Consider the following 12,347-nt stretch of genomic DNA (forward strand, 5'->3'; position numbering starts at 1 on the left):
TTGGTCCAAGGTATTGGTCTGAGGTATTTGGTACGAGGTATTTGGTCTGAGGTATTGGTCCAAGGTATTGGTCCGAGGTATTTGGTCAAAGGTATTGGTCCGAGGTATTTGGACCGAGGTATTGGTCCTAAGTGGTTTTGGTCCGAGGTATTGAGAAAGACCTAAAAATATATAAGGAGGAGAAGATCACTAAGCCAACGTGTGCAAGGAATGAATATCTTATGAAGAGTGAGATAAAAAGAAAATATGCATGTCATGGGTTTCTGATGCTTTGCTTGATCTGAACTAAGGATTAACCTTAGTGCTTGATGAGGGATGATATCTAATGATGGATCAAGATCATAAGACCTGAAATGAATTATCATTATGTTGTCTGATCATGGATAGTGTAGATCTGAATACTAACGTGTGATTTACACTGTAAATGTTCTGATCTGGGTATGACTGAAGTCTGGAATAATTGTGCTGTTTTAAGTTAGTATTTGCAAATATGTACGCTGGTTCGCTTTGGTAAAAATGCGTATACATGTTGGTTCGACAAATCAAAGTAGCATATACATTATGAAATATGATGTTTGAAGTTGCAGTTGGTTCTGGTTGTTGATGCAGAGTTCTGGGTTCTACTTTGTGATATGGTGACTGTGTTCTGGTGACAATGTTCTGAATCTTCAGATTGATTGAATGTGATTTGCTTCAGTGATGATGGGTTTTCTATGATTGGTTGTATTTCAGTGGTAACTGATTTTGAGCTTCAATGTTGCTGTTGTGTCCAGTATGAAAATTGGATAAAACAAGGCTTTCAGATTGTGGTGTTGTGTTCCAGGAGTATCCAGTTTGGAAATTTATGAAACGTGGTCCGTAGAGGATGCTGAGGGTTGGAGCCTTTTGTAGGCCGACGCCTACGCACTAGTAAATGGATTAGCTAGTACAAGAGCCAGGGGGTTGGAGCTCCCTTTCCAGTAGCAACTAGAAAACGAGTGAATGTTGGAGCCTTCTGTATGCCAGCGCCTAAGTACTCGTAAATGGATCGGATAGTACAAGAGCTAGGGGGTTGTAGCTCCCTTCCAGTAGAAGCTAGATAAATAGAGAAGGTTGTAGCCTTATGTAGGTGGGTGCCTGCATACTGGCATGAGTCTGCACCAATACAAGATTGTAAACAGGTTTTCTTATATTAAAAGAAGACAGTAGCAGGTGGTTTTTGTCCCGCATTGGGTTTCCACCTTTAATCTTGGTGTTCATGTGTGTTGCTATGTGTGATGGTTTATTCTGTTATTACTACACATGATTACTGTTTATATGAGTAATGAACTACTGATGCACTAATTAAAGATCAACATATGATGATTTAACATAATCATAAGTTTTCTAGATATACGTTGGTTGCCTTAAAGACAGTTGTGTGTACACACGAGTTACCTTCATTGAAATAGCGTATATAAATTTGAGTATGAAAGGAAAAATTTATTGATTTGATAAGTACTGATTCACCCCCCACCCCCCCATCAGTATTATTCCCAACTAGGTTGTTGAATATCACAACAGGGCCTCACAATCCTGATGAGACCCCTAAACCGATTCAAGTTAGGGTTTTGAAAATTAGGGTTTCCTCATGTGATTCCCCTCTCAACGTCATCTCACCCGATGAAATCTTAATTTTGAAAGATTTTGTGATGCATAACTCTCTATTGATCCGAATGGAAAATGGCATCAACCCATGGTATTCAGCCACCCATGGAATTTACCCATGGTATTGTAAGTGGCATCCACCCATGGTATTGTAAGTGACATTCACCCATGGTATTCACTCACCCATGGTATTTTTCCATGGTATTGTGAAATCCACCCATGGGATTCATTCACCCATGGAATTTACCCATGGTATTGTAACCGAAAAATACTATAAGTAACAAGTCGCATTTTGTAAAAGGATAGTTTGTCCACCACAATGTAGCTTTTAAATTTATTCTTCGTTTTATAAAAAAATTCTTTGTGGTTTTGTTTATCGAGAATTCTCCTCTTTTTCTTCTGGAATTTCAATTTCTCAGATCTTGGGGGTCTCTTCCCCAAAATCTATTTCAATCTTCTAGATCTTGGGGGCCTCCCCCCAAGATATGGATCAGTGGTATCAGAGCAGGTTATGATTCCATGGGAATGAGGGTTTGATGCATATTTAATTTTAAATTTTTGTAGCAATATTCAACAAACTTTAGGCATGTTCTATGTATTCCACAGAGCATTTTCTTGGGGCAAGAAGGAAAAAAATCCTTTTTTCATTTTTTTGTAGGAATGTTTTTGGGTGGGGAGTTTGTAGATCATATCTAAAATTTTTCATGAAAAATTTACAAAAAAAACATATCTATATTCCTTGCAAAAAAATGCCCAAACTAAAAAAAAATCGGCCGAATCAGAGTCCAAAAGAGGGAGATATCGCTGATTTAAAATCAGCTATGTTGCAGAAATGTTTCTGAGAGCAATTTGTGGACGACGACTCTCCTATCTTTTTTTTTTTGCAATTTTGGTGCCAAATTTCAGAAAAGGGATTGTATATTTGAGTTCCTCTAAAGAAATATCTCAATTTCAAAAAACAAATGGGTCGAATCAGAGTTCTGATGTGGGAGATTTCGTTGATTTAAAATCAGTTATTTTTTTTAGAACTTTTGTGATGGCAAAAAAGTTGCAGTGCGAATATGAGATTCTAGAGTGTCTAGATAAGGATTTCAAACACACAGGAAGATGAAAAATTTTCCTTCTGTTTCCAAAAATAGGTATAATAAATATTCTAAGTTATATTGATTGAGTTATGTCCATTTTGATGACGGAGCAACATTCAGAGCGGGTTCCCTTTGGAGACGTGCCCTCCCACCCCGCCTTAGTAGGCACATGCTTCACATTCATCAGTTTCAGCATAACAGCATTCATCTTTGGTTCTTTGGAGATTTTCCCTCCCACCCCAGGATATGTAGGCACCCGCTACTTCATCAACAACCAACATCACGGTTATGTGTCAGCTGCAAAAAATCCTTGTCATCGAAGTCCATTTGCTAGGCCACACAATGTTAGTATCATAGTTGGTCATAAGCATTACATGGTATCTCTATCCTCAGATCTTCGTTTGTCATGGTTATGGGTTATCCACAAACCCACACTTTGTCGAAGTCCATTTTCTGGGTCGCACATTGTCAGTATCACAATTGGTCATAAGCATTACAGGGTATCTCTATCCTCGGATCTTCGTTCATCATGGTTATGGGTCATCCACAAACTCACACTTCATCGAAGTCCACTTGTTAGGCCACACACTCTGAGTATCATAGTTGGTCACAAGAATTAGAGGGTATCTCTGTCCTCGAATCTTCATTCATCATTGTTATGGGTTAACCACATAAAACACTTCTCTTCAATCGCTCTTCATACTCAACAAAGGCTTTGCAAGAGGTAACTTCATGTAATGGGGAGCATTGCTTCTTAAGGAGGGAGGAATGATCTGAATGGAAAATGGCATCAACCCATGGTATTCATCCACCCATGTTATTCATGCACTAGTGGAATTTACCCATGGTATTGCAGGTGACATCCACCCATGGTATTGTAAGTGACATCCACCCATGTTATTCGTTCACCCATGGTATTGTGAAATCCACCCATGGTATTCATTCACCCATGGAATTTACCCGTGGTATTGTAACTGAAAAATACTATAAGTAACAAGTCACATTTTGTAAAAGGACAATTTTTTCACCACAATGTAGCTTTTACATTTATTCTCCATTTTAATAAAAAAAAATTGTGGTTTTATTGATTGAGCATTCTCCTTTTTTTCTTTTGGCATTTCAATTTTTTAGATCTTGGGGGCCTCTACCCCAAAATCAATTTCAATCTTCTAGATCTTGGGGGCCTCCCCCCAAGATCTAGATCATCTGTAATCTAACTTGTTTTTTTGAAGAGAGTATACCAACCTCTTGTTTTAAGTCCTTTTGATTCTCACTTAGATAGTGCATATTGTGACTAGGTACAAGCCGGTGTTGTATTACAGTTCACTACATGTGAGGGACCAAGGCACTTGATACCTATCTTTCACGAGACTCATCTAGTTGATTCATATTCATTTTGGAAATTAAAAGAATATGATATTTTTAATTTCCAGTATGTCAAGTAGTAAAACATCTGGTCAAACCAATGATGTGTACAATGATGATTGTGCTTTCAAAAAAAATCATGGGCATCTACATTCATCCGTTGATCTTATGAAACTACTAATATTTTATGATATACCATTTTAAGGTTTAGAAGCTTGTCAAGATGGTGAGGCACTTCAGCTTTTTCTGAAGTTTATGTTAGGTCCTTACGCTCTTGAAAATACCCATGAAAATTCTCAAATTAGGGTTTTTAAATAAGGGTTTCTGTTATGCTTTTGACTTGCGAGAAGATACCAGAATACCAAATATATGAAGAAATATACCTAGAACACAAAACAATAAGAAATAACAGCATGTATTTTATTATTCTGAAAGGAAAGCAATATTCACTTGCCTCTTCGAGGGGGCAACCTCCAATAGAGTTGGGTTCAATTACAAAATAAGACACGACGCTCCTGAAGGGGAGTCTCTATCCTTTATATAGGATTCGTACATGCAATACCATGGGTCAGTACCATGGTTCTTATTAATACCATCTATCTAATACCATGGCCCATTTGCAACTAACTGTGGTCCCTTCTTTAAATGCGGGTCAACCACTTACAATTATTAATATGGGATTTATTGACTCTTTAACTAACTATAACTATGACTTGACCCTATTACATAAATAAGGGGGTTAGGGTTGGACCCTAACAGTTTTTGCATTGGAATCCTTTGATATCTTAATTGGACTTGATGGATGTCCATCTTTGGAAAATTTTGACGTTCTTCAAGTTGATCATATTGAATTTCAAGATAAGATTACTTACTAGATTGAAGAGTCTTATTTGGAAAGTTCCTCTGCAAGCAGACACCATCTTTCCCCTCTTGTGCATGATTTAGGGTTGAACATGAATAGATGCATATCATCGACAAATGCTCTGGGTTTTCAATTTGATCATTCTGTTTACCAGGATAGAGTTGCAACTTGGCTAGAAGAGACATTTCTAGCTTGTTTTCCTGCCATTAAGTGTGACCTTCTTGCTCTTGTGGATGTTTTACTGGTAAGCATTTTAGTTTTTGCACAATTGTTTATACTAGCTCTAATTGTTGACATATTTTTTCTTACAAGTCAAGAACTACTTTGATGGCTGCATTAGAAGTTTGAATTCACATAACTCAACCTCCTCTCTAGTTGAATTAGGGCTTTAGGCTTAGATTAAGTTACAATTTTCTAATTAGGGTTTACTTGTTACCATTTGGTAATTAGGGTTTATTTGTTACAATTTATTAATTAAGGTTTGTGTATTCCTTATTGCATATAATTCAATGTCTTGCATGGCATTATGCATTTATCATGCATTTTTTGCATTTCTCTTCACTACATTGTATCCTCAGTTTTGATATCTGCATAAGAATTGTATGGCTCTCTTATTGCAATTAGCTAATTTTTCCTTGCATTAAATTGCATTCGCATTGCATTAATTTTCCTATAGCTTGGATATTGCATTACAGTATGCATTAATATTGAGATTTGCACTATTTTATCCTTGCATTACACTTTCTTTCCATGGACCTAACTTTGCATTTTTCTCTATGTTGCATCAATCTTCACAATCGTGGTTCCATGCATGCTCCTTGCAAATTTTTGATGCCATAATGATATTTTTTGTTCTTATTTGCACATACAAAAACCAAAATATAGCTCCTTTGGTTAATTTTCCCTAATTCGGAAGCCTGAAAACCTAACCCTAATGATTGTGTGTGGTTGTCATGGCTACTCCAAGAGGTAGCTTCTCATTGAACCAGTTATCAAAACTGCGTCGTGAATATTTCCTATGATTTTGATTCGGGACCAAGGAAAATATGAACAAGTACGTGTGTGGGACCCTAATCATTTCAGATGATCTATATTTGTAACCTAAACACCGTGTATGACTTGGTTCTGAATGTTTCAAAGGTATTGTTTCATTATTCACTTGCCAATCAAATATGAGATGTAGAAGGGTGGCATGAGGGTAAACCTAAGTAAGAGAAATCCTTTGGTTTCTAAAAATAAGCAACAATCTCTATTTTTTGTAAATAATTTAGGATCCCCCATCCTCTGTAGCGAAATGAATGCCTGATAAATGATGCCAATGTGCATGAAAGAGAAAATAATCAAATAAAAGGGTAAAGGATTAGAAATGCTTCATGTGTAGGGAGGTGAAGCAAGTGACTTCGAAGGGGTACTGAAAAGGTCTACTAGCAGCAAAGCAACGTTTTTGATTCCTTCAGTAACTCTGCTAGGGTACTGAAAAAGCATGCTAGTAGAGAAGAAACATTTGTTATTCCTTAAATGACTCCACTGGGGTACTAATCATGCTTGCTGGTAGTGGAGCACCACCATAACCTTTCTTTAAATTGCTGAATACAATAAACCCTTTTCTATGTTCTTTTCACGATCAATGAAGATTAACACATATGAGCTCTTGGTTTAATGTGTATTGGCTGATAGGACCTAGCTAAGGGGATAGAGGTAGGGATATCTATAAAAGTTCTAATAATGTGAGAGGGACACATAGTATCTTTTCAATACTTCCTTTTTTCCTTAATGAAACTGGATTTTTTATAGGGATGTAGAGAGAGATGTTGGATTCTACCAATGGTTCGCCAATTGTTGTAGCCACTACAAGTCCACCCAAAATTTTTACTATCATCAAATTTTTGGATCCCCCTATGCTTGTCAAGTTCCTAGTGGTTATACTCATGTTTTGGAGTGGCCAAACTCCCCATGACCCATTTATATCAAATCCTATCGATGCTCACACTTACATGGTGCAGCTTGTATTCTTTCTTCTTGACTTATCTCAGATCTTGATCACACTACCATATTAGGGTTTGTGGGAGTATCTTATGGCAATAACCTCACCTCATCATGGTTTTCATCCTTTTTCAAATTCACAGGGGTTTGTAAAACTGTCACCTTGCTCATGCACCCTTGAAACCCAAGATAATCATAATCAAAGTTTTGATCATGTTCAATCTAATCACAACCTTTAGGATGCGCTTCAATAGACGTTACATGGCTCTTATATTATATGCCAAGAAGCACATTACATAATCCTCAATGTTATTGACATGCTTTAGTATCAAGCCCATAGTGCATGTAAGATTAAATCTCTTGGTGCTTATCTGTGCTTTTGCGCATCCTAGCTTTTAGTTTTGAAATTGTAAGACATTATTAGGTAGCATAATTTAATTAACTGACATAAATGTGGCATTTGTATATAATCACTATTCACTTGTCAATCGAATATGAGATGTAGAAGGGTGGCATGAGGGCAAACCTAAGTTAGATAAATCCTTTGGTTTCTAAAAATAAGCAACAATATCTATTTCTTGTAAATAATTTAGGATCTGCCATCCTCCGTAGTGAAATGAATGCCTGATAAATGATGCCAATGTGCATGAAAGAGAAAATAATCAAATAAAAGGGTAAAGGATTAAGAAATGCTTCATGTGTAGGGAGGTGATGCAAGTGACTTCGAAGGGGTACTGTAAAGGTAACTAGTAGCAAAGCAACGTTTTTTATTCCTTTAGTAACTCCGCTAGGGTACTGAAAAAGAATGCTAGTAGAGAAGAAACATTTGTTATTCCTTAAATGACTCCACTGGGGTACTAAACATGCTTGCTGGCAGTGGAGCTACACCATAAACTTGCTTTAAATGTCTGAATACAATAACCCCTTTTCCATGTTCTTTTCATGATCAATGAAGATTAACACATGTGAGCTCTTGGTTTAATGTGTATTGGCTGATAGGACCTAGATAAGGGGGTAGAGGTAGGGATATCTGTAAAAGTTCAAATAATGTGAGAGGGACACATAGTATCTTTTCAATACTTCCTTTTTTCCTTAATGAAACTGGATCTATTATAGGGATGTAGAGAGAGATGTTGGATTCTATCAATGGTTCGTCAATTGTTGTAGCCACTATAAGTCCACCCAAAAATTTTACTATTATCAAATTTTTGGATCCCCCTATGCTTGTTAAGGTCCTAGTGGTTATACTCATGTTTTGGAGTGGCCAAACTCCCAATGACCCATTTATATCAAACCCTATTGATGCTCACACTTACATGGTGCATCTTATATTCGTTCTTCTTGACTTATCTCAGATCTTGATCACACTACCACATTAGGGTTTGTGGGAGTATCTTATGGTAATAACCTCACCTCACCATGGTTGTCATCCTTTTTCAAATTCATAGGGGTTTGTAAAATTGTCACCTTGCTCATGCACCCTTGAAACCCTAGACAATCATAATCAAAGTTTTGATCATGTTCAATCTAATCACAACCTTTAGGATACACTTCAATAGACGTTACATGGCTCTTATATTATATGCCAATAAGCACATTACATAATCCTCAATGTTATTGACATGCTTAGTATCAAGCCCATGGTGCATGTAAGATTAAATTTCTTAGCGCTTATGTGTGCTTTTGCCAATCCTAGCTTCTAGTTTTAAAATTGTAAGACATTATTAGGTAGCATAATTTAATTAACCTATTCCTACATTGCACCATGCATGGAAAAGCTCAATATCCTCCTATATATATGAAATGCAACATACAACAAGCGACCTTTTTAAATCATGGATATGAATGCTAGTGCATTGCAAAGATGCACTTAGGACCACAAATCGACATTAGCATTAAATAAAAGTCTTATTTGTATATAATCAAGTGCATGCCAAGGTAGCGCTCTTTTGTAGAAGCAGTAAAGCAAAAAGTATGTGTGGGATCTACATGTAAACTGACTACATTGGGGATGTGATCATATATCTTAAAAGCTTATGCAAAGGAACACTTAAAGGTTATGAGATTGTGTGCATACAATTGGAAACCAATGATAAACATGTGAAAATGCATTGCAATATAAGCCGTGTAGTAAAGGGAAGGAGGTAACACATGATGAAGCCATGTGTTGGAGTCATGATGCAAAGGAACACATAGTGCCATCTGCACAAGAGTAGATTACAAATTCACATGCTATCATTGGACATGTCAATCATGCAAAGTGAATAGATGTGATATTTGAGCAACACAACTCTTCAAGAGTGTTGAATCTTGTATGCAAGCCTTTCATGCTGACATCCATGGGAATACTATTGCATTATGAAGCTACTCTCAATAAAAGATGCCAAATTTTATTGAGATATGTACTTTCAGTATAATCACACACATTGTTCTCATTTTGGACCTTGCAACATCGAGAAGGAGAGGACTTGAACCTTTCTTTGGTGAATGTATAACAAAAGTAGCTTTTGATGTTTCCAATGTTCATGTTTAGGGAAAAATGGTTGGATATTTCTTGTATATGCATCTCAACTTTATTTAGCCTTTCTTAGCAGGATTGGGAGCGTGAGAGATGCTACGCATGCATTGAGACCATGGTGTCTTCATTGGGGAGAAATACCATACTAGGTGGGTTCATATTGGGGGATATATATTGGGAAAAATATGGCATAATATATTGGGGATATATAGGGGGAAAAGAGTTTTTATATTTCCGGACATATGGGGGGGGGGTGTTGATGCCCCGAAAATCATTGTATCAACATTGGGGGATAACCACCCAGTCCGGACCTTAATACAACTCCTTTTCCGTTTGGGATGGTGGCTCTGACTGGATATAATGGGACCAGTTTCCCAGTAATGAATAAAAGGGGATGGATGAGTGATTGGTTTCTAATAAATGATAATGAATGGATGACTTAATCTAACAGCAAAAACATAAATGACTATTCTATCCCGGGAGGCTTCTATTCTTTTAAGTGCAACGCTTGATGATCTCTGTTCATTGATAGGCATATAGATGACTCTACACAATAAACATAGACATTCATTTACTTAATGATTGCTTTGTTCAAGTAGTTGAACAAAGTGATTAACAAAACATTGTTACAATTATCCTTTTATATTACCGATACATGTATGATAAAAGAAAAGCATGATGTAAACATCCAATAGTGGAAATTGTAAAAAATGTTCTTAAAAACACACACATATATCCGATAATAGCAAGAGCGATCAAACAACAATTCACATAAACAAAATGAACTCAGACATAGATAGTAGTACTGTATGAGCTGCAAATCATTCCCAACCTCAATCACTATTTGAATTCCTTCTTCCGACGCAGAAATACTTTTAAACAAAGGCAATAGTGCACATCCACATAAAAGCTTCGTTATCAAAATTGGAATAATTGGCCCAGTTTTTATAAAAAAATATGCTTGAAGTACAGTAGTGCAACTCCAGGTTTAAGTCATATACAAAAACTTACGACCCTTTCCAATGCATTGAAAGTGTCAATAAATACTTGACTAAAACTAACTAACTATGAAATTAAAATCCTACTTAATTGGTACAACTTAATTTGGAGTATCTTCCTTATAGAAATCTGGCAGTGGGCAGCATGATTCATCACTTAGGCTGTTTGCCTTTCGACCTGAGTTGGCATATTGCAAGCATTGGTTCCACTTCTGGTGGTCAGTTGAGACGCGAATTGAGTTGGGCAGCATAGGTGGCATCTTGTATATCGGGAATGATACACCCGATTGCATCTGTCAGGAACTTGAGGGCGGCTCTCTGGCTATATGGTTTGACTAGGAACAACCAATAGGTGTCCTAAGTCAAACTGTTAATACCTGCGATCAATCTCCCATTCTTCTCCAGCTCTTGATAACATGATTGCTCCAATACCTGGGGTACATTGAGAGATCATGTTAGATAAGTAGAGAGTATCATTAATCAATTCAACCAAATTACTTGTGGTTAACTTGCATCTGGAAACTGCTCTCTCTGCCTTCATTAACTGGGATTTCCATTCCATAAATAGGATCTCTTTATGGGATTCTAAGATTTTTGGCAAATTAGCTGCCTGTCCCTCATCAGTGTCTTGCCACTCAAGAAAATTGGTCAAGGTGTCATCGGCTTGCTCCAAGTATGTTCTAGCATCAACCGATTTATCACTTATTGATGCTGTTAAGTCACATAAGGGTTCTGCTTGAGCGATTTTTTGACATAACAGCCTTATTTGTGTTACCAATGCTTTGTTAATCTGTAATGCTTCAGCTATGAACTCAGCAGGCTGTGGAAGATTCTTGGACTTTTCTATTTGGGCTGATAATTGAGCAATTTGCTCATCTTTAGATTTCCCCATCTGTTCATGCACTGCTTTCAATTTTGCCAGCGCTTCCGACAGCTCCTTCTGCTTTTGAATGGCACTTGAATCAATTCTTTTTTTTTCTTCCTGCAATTGTTTATTCAGTTGATTGTTTATTTGTTGCTGTGTAGACAACTGCTGTTCAAGTTGCTTTGCCTTCTGCTGTGCCTCCGATAACTGTACTTGTAGTGAGGCGATTGCTTGGTCCTTTTCTCTTAAAAGATTAGTCACTTCTGATGCTTTGTCCATGGTGGCCGCCGAATAGGCTCCAGCATATTGGGACAATTTAGTGAGGTCATCAGAAGGATCAAACTCCTCTTTCCAGACCACATTGGCTGTCACTGTTTGTTCAGAGAATAGGGAAGGTTGATCCGTCCTTCTCCTTTTCCGCTGTCATTTTACTACAGCCCTGTGCTTTGGGCTGTAAAAGACATCCAATGGAGGTATCTCCTCCACTTGTAAAATGATCTGATCGGAAGGATCCTTGGAAATTATCTCTATTCCTGTAGAAATGGGTAGGCCGCTGGTTCCACTTGGAACCTCTTTAGATGTTGTATCCTGTGTCTCAGCCGCTTTTGATGTATCGGCTTCCTTTGAACTCTCAAGATTGCTTATGATTGAGTCGAATTGCTGCCATTCCTGGAGAAATTTCGGGTTAATCTGGGCATCTACATTCACGTCCGTGCTGCTCTGCTCCTGCTCTTTCCTCTGTGTTTCCTCTTGCTCTCTTCTCTGCACTTCCTCCTGCTCTTTTGTTTGGATTTCTCCAGAAATTTCTGATGTAGCAGGAGGTTCATTAGTGAGTCGCTGCTCAGGCTCGCTTGATTGTGTCATCGGGGTTGTTGCTAACAGATCTAGAGGCAGAGTTTGCAACCTCTGTTCTCTAAGTCTGTTAAATTCAACTAACCGTCATCCTGATATTTCATTCTGGCTAGTGATTTAACTTGGAATAGCGACTCGGCTGAGGAGAACAGGTCATCAAAATCATCATCTTTATGGTCAAATTTAGTTAATT

Source organism: Pinus tabuliformis, chromosome 2_2 (genome assembly GCF_031772625.1).
Source record: "Pinus tabuliformis cultivar Carrire ecotype Pingquan chromosome 2_2, CPIR1, whole genome shotgun sequence".
NCBI lineage: Eukaryota > Viridiplantae > Streptophyta > Pinopsida > Pinales > Pinaceae > Pinus > Pinus tabuliformis.